Source organism: Scyliorhinus torazame, chromosome 27, assembly GCF_047496885.1.
Source record: "Scyliorhinus torazame isolate Kashiwa2021f chromosome 27, sScyTor2.1, whole genome shotgun sequence".
Classification (NCBI taxonomy): Eukaryota; Metazoa; Chordata; class Chondrichthyes; order Carcharhiniformes; family Scyliorhinidae; genus Scyliorhinus; species Scyliorhinus torazame.
In genome coordinates this window covers 21,382,527-21,401,861 of record NC_092733.1, presented here as the reverse complement: position 1 = coordinate 21,401,861, position 19,335 = coordinate 21,382,527, and the positions used below count along the sequence as shown (strand labels likewise).

General features: G+C 46.1%; 1 protein-coding gene across 8 annotated transcripts in view; it reads left to right on the top strand.

The window, feature by feature from the left end:
- The first annotated feature begins 9,009 nt into the window (after positions 1–9,009).
- Positions 9,010–19,335, top strand: part of rfx1a (regulatory factor X, 1a (influences HLA class II expression)) — a 182,580-nt gene continuing 172,254 nt past the window's right edge. For 7 of the 8 annotated variants that reach the window (XM_072491095.1, XM_072491092.1, XM_072491099.1 and 4 more), the window contains exon 1: positions 9,010–9,111. The gene's annotated coding sequence lies outside the window, so the exon portion shown is untranslated. Of the gene's footprint in view, positions 9,112–12,052; positions 12,394–19,335 lie in introns of all 8 variants that reach the window. The other variant, XM_072491091.1, reaches the window with a different exon arrangement.

Here is a 19,335-nt window from a genome sequence, read left to right as displayed (position 1 = left end):
AATGTCAGACTGCAATGACTTTACTTAACCATCTTCTTCCTTCAGGCTGCTGATCACAGAGCTCTCTGTGCACTTTCCGAAAGAAGAAACGGGAGCAAGTCTCACCCTGCTCCAGGGAGCGGACTCTGGAAGGTGATCTTCGAAGCCTCCCTGGCGAAGAGCGAGGGTTACTGGCCCTCCACCTCCTGGAAATCCCCCTTGACATCAACTCCCATCGTCTGCAGCAGAGCAGATTCTGCGTGCCTTTCCAGAGTCGGGAAATTTCTCCCCCGTCTCCCTCTCTCGCCTTCTCAACACCTTTGAGGATGAAAAACATCTTGATGATTTCCATTGCTGCCTCCAATCAGTGTGTCAGGGACTCAAAGAGGGGTTGCACGGTGCTGCAATCTTTTAACCCTTTTGTTTCAAGTTCAAAATGCCGCTTCTTCAGAAATGAAGAGAGGTAGAGGGGTGATGGGTTTTATGCTGTTGAAAAAGGGAGAAGCAGAGGCTGAGGAGAAGCAAAAAGGGAGAAGCAGAGGCTCATGGGAAGCAAAAAGGGGAGGTCAGGGATAGGTTAGAGGGCAGGCTGGATTAAATGACATAAATGTCAAGGGCAAAAAGACAAAGATGGTAGAAGTAAAGGAACAAAGCATTGGTCCAGATTAGGTGTTAATAGCAAAGTAAAAGACAGCACCATCTGAAAACAAAAAATGAAAACAAGAAACGCGGGAAGGGGGAAGAATACAAAATGGAGCACAGAATTCATGGTCTGAAGTTGTTGAACTCAATATTAATTCCAGATGGTAATAAATTCGGAAGATGGGGTGCTGTTCCTCCAGCTTGTGTTGGGCCTCACTAGAACATTGGAGTAGGCCGAGGACAGAAATGTGGTGGTGAGAATAAAGTGCTTGGATGGATTGGTAACCATAGTAACAATAATAACGAACATGAGTGTCTCCTTGACTTCAAGTTATCCAAAATCTGCTTGTGTTAATATGTATGGAATATTGTTATGGGTCCGGGTTTACAGAACCACAAAGTGTTTCATGGAGTTCAACCGACCCACACCTTTTAATCGATTGTGGTGTGGGAAGCACACGGCGTTCTCTCCAGGTGTGATACAGCAGAAATGGACAAGTGATTTTTAAAACAAAACAATGTTTATTCTATGAACTCAATTTAACCTTTACAAAACAAACATTGAATATCTTAACACCCATTACTTCAAAGATAATCCCAAAAGACTACAGCACTAAATAATCCTTCAAACTGTTCCTTTAAACATCCAAAAGACTTCAACCTTCAAAAACAGACATGAGGTTACATTCAATATATTTATAGTTTTGGGATTTGCAGACATCAACAGACCAGCTATATGTTTTCTTCTTGCAGTTCTCAGCAAGCTGTGTTTTCTTCCTGCAGCTCTCAGCAAAACACACAGACACTCCCAGCTTTCTCCTCAAACTGAAAACAAAAGCAGAAGTGAGTTCAGCTCAGCTCCCCCCACCCTCTGACATCACTTCAGTAATATCATCAGCTCCATTTCTTAAAGGTACATTGCTTAAACATCATTTTCTTAAAGGTACTCTCACATGACACCTCCCCCCAAGAAAAAAAAACCCCATCAACTTCAAGATGGTTTCATTTTTCACCTTTGCACCATCAATTAAGAAATGCACGCAGTAAAAATACTTTTTCATTAAAAAAAAACAACACGCGCAAACGGGTATAATAATTTTTTTTCCGTTCATCTTCCTCCAACCAAAATCCTTCTCGATTGATGGTCTCGTTGAACAAGAAGGTCTCTGCACGATCCATCCATTCCGCTACGCCTCGGCATTTCTCTTTAAAGTTAGATACTTCAGTTCAATCTGATCACAGAGTCCCCTGCAATTCTCCAATACAGGAGTATCGGTTACCACGGCTTTCAGGCAGTCAAATGCCTGTCGAAAGTCCGCTGTCCATTGAAATTTTTGACATTTCATCAGCAAGTCCATCAGTGGAGCAATCACGCTACAAATCTTTTGCACAAAGGTTCGATAAAATCCACTCATGCCAAGAAATCGCATTATTTCCCTTTGTCTTGAGGGTATCGGAAACTCCTCAAGGAAAGTGATTTGGGCTTTTCCAAATTCACTTCTGGCTAGGTTTATCACCAAACCCGCCACCTGAAGTCGATCGAATAACTCCATCAGATGATGTAAATGTTCTTTCCATGTCTGCCTGAAAACTACCAGATCGTCGATATATACTGCACAATTAGGTAATCCTGAAACGACTATATTAGTTAACCATTGAAATGTGGCTGGTGCGTTTTTCATGCCAAATGGCATAACTTTGAATTGGTATATACCATCTGGAGTCACAAAAGCTGAAATCTCCTTCGCCCTTTCAGATAAAGATACTTGCCAGTAAACCTTTAAGTAAATCCAATTTGGAAATAAAAGCGGATTGTCCCACTTTTTCAATGCAATCCTCCAAACATGGGATAGGATAAGAGTCCATTCTTGTAACTGCATTCACCTTCTTATGGTCCATACACAACTGTTGGGTACCGTCTGGTTTAGGTACCATCACTATAGGTGAGCTCCATTGGCTGCAACCCACTTCAATTATGCCATTCTTCAGCATACTCTCAATCTCTTTGTTAACCTGTGCCAATTTTAAAGGATTAAGTCTATATGGATGTTGTTTGATAGGAACACCATTTTCCACATCTACATCATGTATAGCCATTTATAACGCTCCCTGCGATTCTGGATGGTACGCAGTTTATTTAAAGTTGAGGGACTTGAGTTACTCGGATAGATTGGAGGAGCTAGGGCTGTCCTCCTTAGAGAAGAGAAGGTTGAGAGAAGATTTGGCAGGAGTGCTTAATAACCATGAAGGGTCTGGACAGTGTAGAGACAGAAACTGTTCGCATTGGCAAAGGAATCGAGAACACCAATTTACGGTGTTTGACAAAAGGAGCAATGGTAACAGTGGGTGGTTAGGATCTGGAATGCACTGGTTCAGAGTGTGGTGGGGGCAGATTCAAAAATATTGTTCAGAAGGAAATTCGTAGGCGCCTGAAAAGAAAATAGTTTCGGGAATATGACGAAAGTGGTGGGGAGAAGAGCTAGTAGAGAATTGCATGGATATTTGAGGCCAAATGACTTCCTTTTGTGCTGCAACTATTCTGTAATTCTTTGAAGAATGCTTAGACATATGGCACAAAAACCGGTCATTCAGTCCAAACAATCCATGTCGGTGTTCATGTTCCACTTGAGCCTCCCCCTGCCTTCATCTGAATCTACCATCATAACCTGCTGTCCCCCCCCTCTCCCTGATGTACTTGTCTAACTTGGGTTTCCTCCGGGTGCTCTTGGTTCCTCCCACAAGTCTTGAAAGATGCTCTGTTAGATGAATTCTCCCTCTGTATAATCGAACAGGCGCCGGAGTGTGGAGACTAGGTGATTTTCACAGTAACTTCATTACGGTGTTAATGTAAGCCTACTTGTGACAATAACAAAGATTATTATTAACTTCGCCTTAAATGCATCTATTCACTTCAACCACTCTCTGTGGAAGTAAAGTTCCACATTTTCACCAGCAGTTGGGTACAGAAGCTTCTTCTGAATTCCTTATTGGATTTCTCGGTAATGATTTTATACTGATGGCTTCGAGTTATGATCTTGCCCTCAAGAGACAACATTCTCTCTGTATCGACCCTAACAAAACCTTCCAAAATTATAAACACCTCCATGTCATTTCTCAGCCTTGATTTTCAAGATAAAAGACAGCCCCCATGTCAATCCTTTGTATGGACACCCATGTATTTCTGGTATTATCCCCTTGTCAACTTTCTCTGCACCCTAGCCAGTGCTTCTATATCCTTTTTATAATTGGTGAGCAGGACTACATGCGGTACTCTAAGTGTGACCTAAATAAGGTTTGATACAAGTTTATATAACTTGCTTACTTTTTAATTCTATCCCTTTAGAAATGAAGCCAGGTTCTCTTTTTTCTTCTTTTATGGCCTTGCTGACCTCTGACACAACTTTTAGTGATTGATGTATTTGCAATCCAAAATCCCTGTTTCTCTACCCCACCTAGACATACAACTTCAGTTACGTTCTAGTGTGTTGCAATAATTGAGTCAGTGCACCAAAGTAACTTTGTTACCAGTTAAGATTTATTAAATTAGAATAGAGTGGGTAGAAAACAATACTAATACTACTCACGAGCTGTAAATTGTTAACAACTAGAGTACGAGAGCTAATACAAAACAACTATCCACGATGACTCCTCACCCAGACTCCCCGAGGTTGCAGTGTCATGTGGTGTAGTTCTACTGTCACCTGCTGGTTGGAGGTATAACATATTAACATACAGAATTGCTTATGCATATCGTTACACCTTCCAAATAAGTGGCCTCCTTATTCTTCCTACCAAAATGTACTACCCACGGGTCAGCACAGTGGTTAGCATTGCTGCCTCACGGCGCCGAGGTCCCAGGTTCGATCCGGTTCTGGGTCACTGACCGTGTGGAGTTTGCACATTCTCACCATGTTTGCGTGGGTTTCACCCCCACAACCCAAAGATGTGCAGGGTAGGTGGATTGGCCATGCTAAATTGCCCCTTAATTGGAAAGAAAAAATGAATTGGGTACTCTAAAAATTTTTTATTTTAAATGTTCTACCCACATTTATCTGTGTTGAACTTCATTTGCCAATTACCTAGCCGGCCGGAAAGTTTATTTGCGCTCTCCTGTACTTGGTGCTGCGCATTGTTGACTACTGGAGAGATGGTGCTATAGTGGTAATTGTCACGTGTTCTATAGTGATGTCAGCAGTGAGTGTTTACGCAGGCTTCAGTTCTTCATGTTCTGATTGTATCAGAAACATCCCTAATAAAACTAATCATCATGTTTGTAAGAATCCAGAATGCGGGCCTTTTTTAAGAAGCTGGACAAGAGTATTATGAGCTTTGTGTGGGCTGGAAAGACCCCAAGAATAAAGAGGGGGTTCCTGCAGCGCAGTAGGGACAGAGGGGAACTGGCACTGCCGAGTCTAAGTGATTATTATTGGGCCGCCAACGTGTCAATGATATGTAAGTGGATGAGGGAAGGGGAAAGAGCGGCGTGGAAAAGACTGGAGGTGGCGTCCTGTAGGGGAACTAGCCTAAAAGCACTGGCGACGGCACCGTTGCCGTTCTCCCCGAAAAAATACACCACAAACCCAGTGGTGGTGGCAACTCTGAAAATTTGGGGGCAGTGGAGACGACATAAGGGAGTGACGGGTGCCTCAGTGTGGTCCCCGATAAGGAACAACCATAGGTTTGTCCCGGGAAGGATAGATGGGGGATTTAAATCTTGGCAGCGAGCAGGAATTGCGAAATTGAAGGTCTTGTTCTTAGACGGGTCGTTCGCGAGTCTGGGAGCACTGACAGAAAAATATGGGTTGCCACCTGGGAATGCATTTCGCTATATGCAAGTGAGGGCATTTGTGAGGCAATAGGTGAGGGAATTTCCACAGCTCCCGGCGCAGGAGATCCAGGACAGAGTGATTTCGGGGGCATGGGTGGGTGATGTAGGGTGTCAGATATATATAGGGAAATGAGAGACGAGGGGGAGATGATGGTAGAGGAGCTGAAGGGAAAATGGGAGGAGGAGCTGGGGGAAGAGATTGAGGAGGGGCTGTGGGCAGATGCCCTAAGTAGGGTAAACTCCTTGTCCTCGTGTGCCAGGCTCAGCCTGATACAATTCAAGGTTCTACACAGGGCGCATATGACTGGAGCAAGGCTGAGTAGATTTTTTGGAGTGGAGGATAGGTGCGGGAGATGCGCGGGAAGCCCGGCGAACCACACCCACATGTTTTGGTCATGTCCGGTATTGCATGGGTTCTGGGTGGGTGTGGCAAAAGTGATTTCAAAGGTGGTGGGGGTCCGGGTCGAACCAGGCTGGGGGTTGGCTATATTTGGGGTTGCAGATGAGCCGGGAGTGCAGGAGGCGAGAGAGGCCGATGTTTTGGCCTTTGCGTCCCTAGTAGCCCGGCGAAGGATTCTACTTATGTGGAAAGAAGCTAAACCCCCGGGCGTGGAGGCCTGGATAAACGACATGGCAGGGTTCATAAAATTGGAGTGGATAAAGTACGCACTAAGAGGTTCGGCTCAAGGGTTCACCGGGCGGTGGCAACCATTCCTCGACTATCTCGCAGAGCGATGAGGGAAAATAGGAAAGGTAGCAGCAGCAACCCAGGGGGGAGGGGGGGGGGGGGGCGGGTGGAGGGGGGGGGGGGGGAGGACTCATTTGGGTCCTCAGGGGTTTTTGTGTGTGTGTTTATATATTAGTTTTATATTAGATTTTACGAAGTTACTATTTTAGTTACTATTTCTGTTGTTTCTTATTTTGTTGTTGGCAGTTGCTGTTAGTCAGCATATTATTTATTTAAAAAACGATCAATGTATATATTATTACAAAGTTGTAAAATGGGAAATTTTTGTTTGATCGAAAAACTTTAATAAAATATATTTAAAAAAAAAAAAGAATCCAGAATGCGGGCACCTTTTCTTTTTGCGGCAAACCCAACATATAACAGTAGATTTATTGGGCTAGTAATCCAGAGGCCCAGGCTAATGCTCTGGGCTCATCGGTTCAAATCCCACCATGGCAGCCGATCCAATTAATTTAAAAACCTGGAACTGGAAGTTAGTAATGGCGACCATGAAACCATTGTCAGTTGTTGTAAAAGCCCATCTGGTTCACTAATGTCCTTGAGGGAAGGAAATCTGCTGTCCTTACCCGGTCTGGCCTACATGTAACTCCAGACCCACAGCAATGTGGTAGACTCCTAACTGCCCCTCTGAAATGGCCCAGCAAGACATTGAATATATTCAAGAGGTGGCTAGATGTAGCACTTGGGGCAAATGGGATGAAAGGTTATGGGGAGAAAGCAGGATTAGGCTATCGAGTTGGATGATCAGCCATGATTGTGATAAATGGTGGAGCAGGCTCGAAGGGCTAAAAGGCCTCATCCTGCTCCTATCTTCTATGTATCTATGTATGTAAGACACTCAGTTCAAGGGCAATGAAGGATGGCGAAAATGCTGGCCTTGCCAATGATATTCACCATGTCCCATGAACATTGGTGCCATCCACAACTTTAGAAATTGTGTTTTTGATTCCAAAGTCCAAATTGTTGTAAATTGTGAACAGCAGAGGTCCCAGCACTGGTCCTTGTGAAACATCATTCTCCACATTCTCATACCGTATAGCTAGCTAACGTTTACTCCAAATCTGTTTTCTGCCTTGAGGTCAGCTAGCAATACATTGTGCCAGTTCTCTCCTGGCCATGTTCTGTGACTTCTTCATTAGTATATTTTATGGGGAACCTTATTGAAAGTCTTTTGTAAATCCAGATAAATTGTCCACCATTGTTTAGTCTCTCTGGAAAACCTGAGCTTACCAAACATTTGTTTATCCAATCCTGGAGTTTGCAAGTTGTGTTTGGGATCCCAATACGAGAAACATAAATAAGGTTGAAATGAAGCAAACGAAAGCTGTGCTCCATAATCCTGTACAAATTCTGTGCGGGTAATGACCAAATGTCACATCCTTGATCAAAGATTTGGAATTGGAATCACAACAGCAAAGGAAGGTGAAAAATTAGCATACCATGTTCTTGTAAGATATGGAATGGACTGGCGGGAATTGACAGAAACAAGTACCTGCCGCCCCTCCGCAGTGATAAAACACCAGGTAACCATCCACACAAACTACAAAGACCAACTACAAAGACAAAGGCGGCATGGCGGTACATTGATTAGCGCTGCTGGCTCACAGCTGCTGGCTCACAGTGGCAGGGACCCGGGTTCAATTCCGGCCTCGGGTGATTGTACTTTCTCCCTGTGTCTGCGTGGGTTTCCTCCGTGTGCTCCGGTTTCCTCCCGCAGTCCAAAGATGTGAGGCTAGGTGGATTGACCATGTAAGTTGCGAAAGTGTCCAAAGGTTATGGGGATGGGGCAGGTGTGGGCCTGGGTAGGGTGCTCTTTCAGAGGGTCAATGCTGGCTCAATAGGCTTAATGGCTTCCTTCTGCACTGCAGGGATTCTATGATCGATGACTATTTGTTTCCAAGCCATTGTATAAGCAATCTATTCCCACTCCCCAAGGTCGGTTTCACAATGGAACAAGTTGCCAAAGGAATTAGTCACACACTATTTCCACTAACAGCACTTGAAACCTTCAAGATCCATCTTTAGATGAAATGAAATGAAAATCGCTTATTGTCACAAGTAGGCTTCAAATGAAGTTACTGTGAAAAGCCCCCAGTCGCCACATTCCAGCGCCTGTTTGGGGAGGCTGTTACGGGAATTGAACCATGCTGCTGGCCTGCCTTGATCTGCTTTCAAAGCCAGCGATTTAGCCCTGTGCTAAACAGCCCCTGGATTAATTTCCTTTAAAAGTTTTCGGAATAAGGACAGCCATCTCAACAGATCATGTCTAGTTTAGCTGCCATTACCCAGGTAAATGTTGGTGGTGTTTGGATATTTGTCTGTAATGCAGAAATCACTTAAGCAGAAACATGTGTATGGTGAACTCAATAACAGCAATTGTAATGCTTTCACTACTCTTCTTTTGTCTTTTCTTTGGTAGGAAAGCAACATTAACCTCAGAGGACATGGTGAATAGAAGAAGCTATTTCAACCCCCCAGCAAGCAATGATTCACAAGCTGCTCCATTGTTAAGTTTACTTGAAGGGCACAGTGGTCCATTCACTGGACTACATCTCCCATGGTGCTTCATCAGATATGGCTTTGGGCGCATGCGTACTGCGAGCTCTGCCCGTCTCTATGAGCCACTTCAACGTCACCAAGGCCCTCGGAAGCGGGCCGCCTTTACTGACACGGGGCTAGGCCAATCGAAATGGCGGAAAGGGCGAGTGATAGGCGGCCGGCCAATGAACGAGGGGCTGACGGGCCGGCCTGTCGGAGGCGAGCCAGTCAGCATCGTGGGGGTGGGCAGGACTTCCGGTGCTGCGTTGCCTGGGTTGATTCCGGAGGCTAGCAACTGTTGCCTTGAGGACGAGCGCCATAGCCACCGTAGTCCTGGCGACTGTTACCCCGTCAAACAACAACTTACGCCACAAAGGTGATTCTTTTTTTTCTCTCTTCTCTGCTCATCAAAAAACTTCGTAAGATAAACAAAAACACTTTTTCCTGACAGGAGGCTACATAATACGGGCCAAAATTCTCAGCCACAGAGATTAAAAGATAAAAAAAATTAATATGACGATGCCAAAAAGATTTCTCGGGCACAAAATGGCGGTTGTGAGAGTCCAAAGATCACGCTAACTATTCAATTGCGGGAAACTATGGAGGCTCTCGTCGCTCTTTGTGATAGTTATGAAGTAAATTGAACTTTTTATAAAAAATTGCGATCATTTTTGTGGTGATTGATTATTGCCAGAGGCAGCGTAGGCCGTGACAAAAACAACTCTCGGGGCATTCCGCGATTGCTAGGATGTTCTTGACTTAAGAATTACGGTTTTGCCGCGAATTTCGTCCGTATGAGGGTCGGGGTGGGTGGGGGGAAGAATCGGGTTGTTGTAAAGTGAGTGCAGTTGGATGGAGCGGAGCGATCGGGAAAGGGAGGCGAGGTCCTCCTTTTTTTTCGCGCAGCCGCACTGGATGAGAGTGGGCGGGGACTGGGTGGATGACTGACGGGCGGATCGACCAATAGGGAGGCGGGTCCTGAGGAGGGCTGGGCCAAAAGGTGGCTGGGTGGGCGGCGCATGGCGGGCAGGGCCGGTCTGCGCGGGAAGCGGTTGGGCACGAGGCAGGGCTTCAAATGCCGGGACATCACGGGGAGGGGCGTGGCCCAGCGCCGCTTCCGGTTGTGCAGCATTGTGATCAGCTTTACGTCAGAAGTCGAGAGGATTGGAAGTCATTCGGCCAACACTGCCCTTAACATAATAATGCCCTTGGGGGAAGTTCGGCATGGATTCAAATCCCAGCATGGTAGATGCTGGACATTCAATTCATAAATCAGGCAGCATGGTGGTGCAGTGGATAGCACTGCAGTCTCACAGCACCGAGGTCCCAGGCTCGATACGGGCTCTGGGTCACTGTCCGTGTGGTGTTTGCACATTCTCCCTGTGTTCGTGTGGTTTTCGTCCCCGCAACCCAAAGATGTGCAAGGTAGATGGATTGGCCACGTTATATTGCCCCTTAATATGGAAAAAATGAATTGGGTACTCTAAATTTTTTTTTAAAAATGAATGTTGGGCAAAAAAGTAGTAAATTTAAATAAATAAATCTGTAAATCGAAAGCTAGGCCCAGTAGAAAAGTTGCCTCGGGCTGGCATGGGTAGGATTGGTCGAATGGCCTCCTTCAGCCAGAGGGTGGTGAATGTGTGCAACTCTTTGCTGCCGAAGGCTGTGGAGGCCAAATCACAGAGTGTCTTTGAGACTGAGATAGGTTCTTGATTAATAAGGGGCTCAAGGTTCCTTTTTTAAAAATAAATTTAAAGTACCCAATTCAGTTTTTTCTTCCCAATTAATAGGCAATTTAGAGTGGCCAATCCACCTACCCTGCACATCTTAGGGTTGTGGGGGTGGGACCCTCGCAGACATGGGGAGAATGTGCAAATTCCACATGGGCAGTGACCTGGGGCCGGGCTCGAACCCGGGTTGTTGGTGCTGCGAGGCAGCAGTGCTAACCACTGCGCCACCATGCTGCCCCAACTTAAATTCAATTAATAAATTTGTAATTGAAAGCTAGTCTCAGTGGAAAGGACACCTGGGTGTCCTCGGGCTGGCATGGACAAGATGGGCCAAAAAGCCGCCTGTGCTGTAACTTTTCTATAATGCTGACCACGGAACTAACTGCAATTATCGAACAGCCCCAGCTGATGCCCTTTAGGGAAGGGAATCTGCTGCCCTTTCTCTGTCTGGCTTACATGTGACTCCAAACCAACAGCAATGTGGTTGACTCTTAACTGTCGTTTCCGATCGCTCCAGCAAACCACTCTGTTCAAGGGCAGTTGGCGATGGGCAACAAATTCTGGCCTTGGCCCACGAAAGAATCAGTGAAACAAATAAGATCATGCCTGACCTATCCCGAAACAACCCAGTCTCCTGTGGCTCAGTCGGTATCACTCACCTCTGAATCACAAGGCACTAGGGCTTGAGTATAAAAAAAATCAAAGCTGACACTACGGTTGAAAGTTCTGTTTTTTAAGATGAGGTACCCTCTGCTTGTTGATGAATATAAACAATCCTGTGGAACTACTTTGAAGAACAGCAGAGGAGTTATCTCCTGTGCCCTGGCCAATATTTATCCCTCAATCAACTCAGGAAAAGCAGATTATTTGCTCATTATCACATTGCTGTTTCTGGGACCATTCTGTGTGTATGTTGGCTGCTGTGATTCATATTTTAATACAGTGATTACACTTCAAAAAGTATTTGGTTGCCTGTAAAGCGCTTTGACATATCTGGTGATCATGAAATCTCTGTATAAATGCAAGTATTTATTTTGGTGCAGTAGCTAGTGCACCATCATGGTCAGATTTACTTAATAGAAGCAGAAGTAGGCTATTCAGCCCCTCCCGCCTGAACCACCATACCACCATTCAATAAGACCATGTCAGATGTTCTAACCCCAAACTTTCCCATCACTCCAATTCAACACATTACAGCAAACTGAGCCCTCACCTCAGTGATACCAAGTAAGAATATGTATGTTAGGATTTTGAAAGCACACAATTAAGTCAGTTACAGGTTCACAGGTTTTGGGCGAGTTTACAGATCAGTAGTATTTTAGTTAAGGTGGAGTATGTATGAGCCAGAGCTCTGGTGACTGGTGAGAGAACTGTTGGAGGGTCTGATCGGGGTGATTCAGATGCAGGGGCTGGTTTAGCACAGGGCTAAATCGCTGGCTTTGAAAGCAGACCAAGGCAGGCCAGCAGCACGGTTCAATTCCCGTACCAGCCTCCCCGAATAGGCGCCGGAATGTGGCGACTAGGGGCTTTTCACAGTAACTTCATTTGAAGCCTATTTGTGACAAGCGATTTTCATTTCATTTTCAGGGGTCGGTTTCTTCAAAAACATCACATTACCACTTTGAATGAAGAAAGGAAGTCACGCTGAACCTTTAGACTCGAATGCTGCGTCCAATTCTGGGCACCACATAAGAATGTCAAGGCCTAGCTCCACTCCACCTTCTCACACAATTGCCCATATCCCTTAATTCCACCAGTACCCCAAATATCTAACACTCTCTCTGTCGTGAACATGACAGATCTTTGGGGATGATAACTCTTAAAGATCCACAACCATTCTTGGCTCAGACCAACCCCTTATTCTGAGACTCTGACCCCGAGTTTCACACTCTCCAGCCAGGGAAAGCATGTTTCCACCATCTGCTCTGGTAAACCCTTTAAGAATTTTATATGTTTCAATGAGATCACATCTCATTCTTCTAAATGTAGGACGAGGTCCAGTTGTTTCAATCTCTCCACCGGATTATTCCCGTAACCCAGAATCAGCTTTGTGAACCTTTTTATGCTCTCTCAAAGGGTTAGTTGAAGTTAGAATATTTTATGATCAGACTAGAATAACCAAGGTTCATGAATTCACATATGATGGAGCTGACTGCCATGGGGTTAAGATCTACATGCACTATGTATACAAATACCTAAAAATGTACAGTTTGGCCGTAATATTGGTGGTAAGGAATTCAAAGCCCTCGTTGCCATTTTCCTTATGCTGAGCTGATGAATTGGAAGATGCACAATACTGTGTTCTCAGCAAGGGTGGTGTGTGGTTGAGTCCCAGTCATGCTGCGCCGAAGTGTTGAGTCAGTCGATTTAATGGTATGTGTAAAAGCACCAAACTGCAAGTTATTTCTCAGGTCAGTGCACAGTAATGTTAAGGACTTAGGCTCAGGAAATTTTTCAGTAAGAAAAAATTATATATTGTCATCGCCTGTAAACCAGCGTTGTAATTTTTATTAAGGGATCCTACTCTGATGTAACTTCAGTGTATTTGAATGTACTTTGGTATACCAGTGTGGAAAGACTGTCCAAATCCGTTCCAAGCATGATACATCACTGCCTTCTCAAGCAGTCATTCTATATTTACACCACACATCTGGTATGGAAATTATATCAAAATAGATACATCATGGCGAATTAGGAATGTTGAGCTATAATATTCTATGTCTACTACTGCAGTGAATTGGTAGTGCTACTGATCGGTCAATGGCATAAGCGACTAATCAAATCTAACAATGATACATTTTAACAAAATGACACTAATTGGGGAAGAAATGGAACAGTATTCCCCCTTGTTTTAATCCTCCACTCTGAGCATTGTACTCACTTTGTCTCATATCTGCTTTATGCTGATACCTCCCCAAAGTCTTTCAGTTCTGGTTTGGTATCTTCCAGGTTTGTGCTGCGACACTGCTGCACACCTGCATTTGCTGAAGTTTTGGGAATTGTCTGCTCATTTTTATTCTCCGTGGCTCGAAGTCCCATTTGCTAGGATCACAGCAGGATTCTGCTGCCGATCAGATGTATAAATTCAGCTGTACCACGCCTCTTCTGCATATTGCATTCTCATTGTCTGAGAGCTACTACTCATGGCTCTCCACACGTTTCTATGCCATGCTATCACAATGAGACAGAGCGAAGAGGCAAGCCCCAATAGCCATGTCAGTCAGCACATAGAGCATGGGAAACAAAAAAGACCCAAATACTTAGACATTTGTGTGTGGTCCCACATCCCCTTTCGTCCTACTGAAACATATCTGGAAACCGCTCCTTACCCCAAAATTCCAATAATCTGTTTGATACTCATCTGTCCCCATCCTATCAACAGCTAGATTACCTCCTCATTCTAACCATGCCCACCTGTCCGCCCCAGTCCTACTCACATTGCCGATCCACCCCCGTCGTAACCATGCCTGTCGGGCTGACCCTGTCCTGCCCACGTCGGTCAGTCTGCCCCCTGCCCTCCCCACGCTGGTCGGTCTGTCCCCATCCTCCCTACGCCGGTCGGTCTGGCCCCCGTCCTGCCCTTGCTGGTCGGTCCGACCTCGTCCTTCCCACGCCTGTTGGTCTGCCCCTATCCTGTCCAATAGAACATTACAGCGCAGTACAGGCCCTTCGGCTCTCGATGTTGCACCGACCTGTGAAACCAATCTAATGCCCATCTACACTATTCCATTATCATCCATATGTTTATCTAATGACCATTTAAATGCCCATAATGTTGGCGAGTCCACTACTGTTGCAGGCAGGGCATTCCACGCCCTTACTACTCTCTGAGTAAAGAACCTACCTCTGACATCTGTCCTATATCTATCTCCCCTCAATTTAAAGCTATGTCCCCCTCATGCACCATCCGAGGAGAAAGGCTCTCACTGTCCACCCTATCTAATCCTCTGATCATCTTGTATGCCTCTATTAAGTCGCCTCTTAACCTCTCTCACGAAAACAGCCTCAAGTCCCTCAGCCTTTCCTCATAAGATCTTCCCTCCATACCAGGCAACATCCTGGTAAATCTCCACTGCACCCTTTCCAATGCTTCCACATCCTTCCTATAATGCGGCGACCAGAACTGCACGCAATACTCCAAATGCAGCCGCACCAGAGTTTTGTACAGCTGCAACATGACCTCATGGCTCCGAAACTCAATCCCTCTACCAATAAAAGCTAACACATCGAATGCCTTCTTTTTTTAAAAAAATGTTTTTATTCTCCATTTTCACATTTTCCTTCAAAATTTACACCCCACCCACAAACAGTAAACGGTAACGAATACAAAATCAATCCCCTTAACAATACCAACGATCCCATCCTCCCACCACCCCAAACAACGGCCCACCTGTCAATATATGCATCCAATAAAACAAACCCTCCCATGGTGGCAACAAAAAACAAGGGAGAAAAAGGAGTCCGGGACCGCCCATGGTCACCATTGACCTATAGAGTCCACTCCCCCCCCCCCCCCCCCCCCACTCAACGCCGTCCAACCTCTGAAAGAGTACCGTACATGATACCCAAGAATTGTACACCCCACCCCCCTTCCCCAGTCTCCAACTCCTCCCGTCCACTGCCTCTTGTAAAACTCCTCCCCCAACCTCGGTTCCTTCCCCCCAACTTTCCACCCCGGCTAGATCACTCGGACCCTGTTCTGCCAGGCTCCGATGGCCGCAGCCCCTCCTCCCACCTCACTGGCCGGCTTAAACCGGCCAGCGTGGAGGCCCCCGCTCAAGTCCCTTTATCCCTTGCCCGGCCCTAGGAAAGCCCAGAAATCCCCTTTTAGCACACAAACCCCGCATATCCACCTACACCCCAAAGAGCCCTCATTTCGAGTGAAAGTCCCATCACTTCACTTGTCCAAATATATACAACATTGGCTCCTTTAGCCCATACACCCGCAAAACAAAAAAAGAAGAAAATACAGTCAGTCATGAGGTCACATCGGCACATGGCCATTTCTCAGTTCTGACACAGTCCTTCTGCCTTCGCAAACTCCTCCGCTGCTTCCGCCGTTCCAAAATAAAAGTCCCTGAGCTTGTAAGTCACCCTCAGCTTCGCTGGATATACAATGCCGCACTGCAACTTGCTATTGTACAGTGCCCTCTTCACCCGGTTGAAGGCAGCCCGCCTCCTCGCCAGCTCCATCGTAAAGTCCTGGTATACACGTATACCAGCTCCAGCCCACTGCACCACCCGCTTCTGCTTGGCCCAACTCAGGACCTTCTCCTTCACACTGTACCTATGGAAGCACAGAGTCACCAACCTTGGCGGCTCACTCGCCATTGGTACAGACCTCCATGACCGATGAGCCCGATCCAGTTCATATCGGGAAGGAACCTCCCCCTCCCCCAATAGTTTCGCCAGCATCGCGGCAAAATACTCAATCGGCCTCGGTCCTTCAACTCCTTCGGGCAGCCCCACAATCCTCAAATTCTGTCGCCTGGATCTGTTTTCCAGGTCTTCCATTTTTCCTTGCAGATCCTTGTTAATGTCCATCTCCTTCCCCATCGAGGCAAGTTGATCACCGTGCTGCAATAATGTCTCCTCCACTTCCTTCAGCGCCTCCCCTTGCTCTCGCACCTCCGCCACTGCGCTCGCCACCGCCGTCATCACCGGGGAAATCGCCTCCTCCACCAGCGCACTCAAAACCTCTGTCATCTCCTTCCTCATTGTCTCCATGTATCTTGTAAACTGCCTTTCGAATTCCGCAGCCATCACCTTAGTTATTTCTTCAGCCGTAAGCAATGCGGCCGCCACTGGTGCTCCAGCCTCCATTTTCCTCGGTGACCCCGCGGTGACCTTTCCACTCCCCGATGGACCTTCAGCTGTTTTCTTTAAGGATGATTTTTTGCTTACCCTCGACATTTTTCTTCACTGTGCCTTCACTGTTTCTTCCTGCTTTTGCCGCCTCCGTGGACCCTGGGACCGGGCTTAAATCCCCGAAAATGCCATTCCCAAACGGGAGCCCTCCATTGTGCGACCGCCTCCCGCCCGCCGTCACCAGAAGTCCCGTACGCCTTCTTAACAACCCTATCAACCTGGGTGGCAACTTTCAGGGTTCTATGTACATGGACACTGAGATCTCTCTGCTCATCCACACTACAAAGAATCTTACAATTAGCCCAGTACTCTATATTCCTGTTACTCCTTCCGAAATGAATCACCTCACACTTTTCTGCATTAAACTCCATTTTCCACTTCTCAGTCCAGCTCTGCAGCTTATCTATGTCCCTCTGTAACCTGCAACCCTTCCGCACTGTCCACAACTCCACCGACTTTAGTGTCATCCGCAAATTTACTCACCCATCCTTCTACGCCCTCCTCCAGGTCATTTATAAAAATAACAAACAGCAGTGGCCTCAAAACAGATCCATGTGGTACACCACTAGTAACTGAACCCAGGCTGAACATTTCCCATCAATCACCACCCTCTGTCTTCTTACAGCTAGCCAATTTCTGATCCAAAACGCTAAATCACCCTCAATCCCATGCCTCCGTATTTTCTGCAATAGCCTACCTTGGGGAACCTTATCTAACGCTTTACTGAAATCCATATACACCACATCAACTGCTTTACCCTCGTCCACCTGTTTGGTCACCTTCTCAAAGAACTCAATAAGGTTTGTGAGGCACGACCTACACTTCACAAAACCGTGTTGACTATCCCTAATCAAATTATTCCTTTCCAGATGATTATAAATCCTATCTCTTATAATCCTTTCCAAGACTTTGCTCACAACAGATGTAAGGCTCACTGTTCTATAGTTACCGGGGTCTACTCCCCTTCTTGAACAAGAGGACAACATTTGCTATCCTCCAGTCTTCTGGCACTATTCCTGTACACAATGACGACATAAAGATCAAAGCAAAGGCTCTGCAATCTCCTCCCTAGCTACCCAGAGAACCTAGGATAAATCCCATCCGGCCCAGGAGACTTATCTATTTTCACACTTTCCAGAATTGCTATCACCTCCTCCTTATGAACCTCAATCCCGTCTAGTCTAGTAGTCTGTATCTCAGTATTCTCCTCGACAACATTCTCTTTTTCCTGTGTGAATACTGACGAAAAATGTTAATTTAGCGCCTCTCCTATCTCCTCGGACTCCACACACAACGTCCCACTACTGTCCTTGACTGGCCCTACTCTTACCCTAGTCATTCTTTTATTCCTGACATACCTATAGATAGCTTAAGGGTTTTCTTTGATCCTACCTGCCAAGGACTTCTCATGTCCCCTCCTGGCTCTTCTCAGCTCTCTCTTTAGGTCCTTCCTGGCTAACTTGTAACTCTCAAGTGCCCTAACTGAACCTTCACGTCTCATCTTTACATGAGCCTCCTTCTTCCTCTTGACAAGTGATTCAACTACTTTAGTAAATCACGGTTCCCTCGATCGACTACTTCCTCCCTGCCTGACAGATACATAGTTATCAAGGACACGCAGTAACTGTTCCTTGAACAAGCTCCACATTTCAATTGTCCCCATCCCCTGCAATTTCTTTCCCCATCCTATGCATCCTAAGTCTTGCCTAATCGCATCATAATTGCCTTTCCCCCAGCTATAACTCTTGCCCTGCGGTATATACCTATCCCTTTCCATCGCTAAAGTAAACGTAACCGAATTGTGGTCACTGTCACCAAAGTGCTCACCTACCTTCAAATCTAACACCTGGCCCGGTTCATTACCCAGTACCAAATCCAATGTGGCCTCACCTCTTGTTGGCCTATCTACATACTGTGTCAGGAAACCCTCCTGCACACATTGAACAAAAACTGACCCATCTAAAGTACTCGAACTGTAGCGTTTCCAGTCAATATTTGGAAAGTTAAAGTCTCCCGTAACAACTACCCTGTTACTTTCGCTCCTATCCAGAATCATTTTTGCAATCCTTTCCTCTACATCTCTGGAACTTTTTGGAGGCTTATAGAAAACTCCCAATAGGGTGACCTCTCCTTTCCTGTTTCTAACCTCAGCCCATACTACCTCAGTAGATGAGTCCTCATCAAACGTCCTTTTTGCCACCGTAATACTGTCCTTGACTAACAATGCCACACCTCCCCCTCTTTTACCACTTTCCCTGAGCTTACTGAAACATCTAAACCCCGGAATCTACAACAACCATTCCTGTCCCTGCTCTATCCATGTCTCCGAAATGGCCACAACATCGAAGTCCCAGGTACCAACCCATGCTGCAAGTTCACCCATCTTATTCCAGATGCTCCTGGCGTTGAAGTAGACACACTTCAAACCACCTTCCTGCCTGCCGGTACACTCCTATGACCTTGAAACCTTACTCATGACCTCACTACTCTCAACCTCCTGTACACTGGAGCTACAATTCAGGTTCCCATTCCCCTGCTGAATTAGTTTAAACCCTCCCGAAGAGCATTAGCAAATTTCCCCCCCAGGATATTGGTACCCCTCTGGTTCAGGTGTAGACCATCCCGTTTGTAAATGTCCCACCTACCCCAGAATGAGCCCCAATTATCCAGGTATCTGAATCCTTCCCTCCTGCACCATTCCTGTAACCACGTGTTCAACTGTTCTCTCTCCCTATTCCTCGTCTCGCTAGCACGTGGCACGGGTAATAATCCAGAGATAATAACTCTGTTTGTTCTAGCTCTAAGATTCCACCCTAGCTCCTTGAATACCTGCCTTACATCCCCATCCCTTTTCCTACCTATGTCGTTGATGCCGATGTGGACCACGTCTTGGGGCTGCTCCCCTTCCGCCTTAAGGATCCTGAAAACACGATCCATGTCCATGCCTGTTGGTCTGCCCAAGTCCTGCCCACACCTGTAGGTCTGGCCCAGTCCTGCCCATA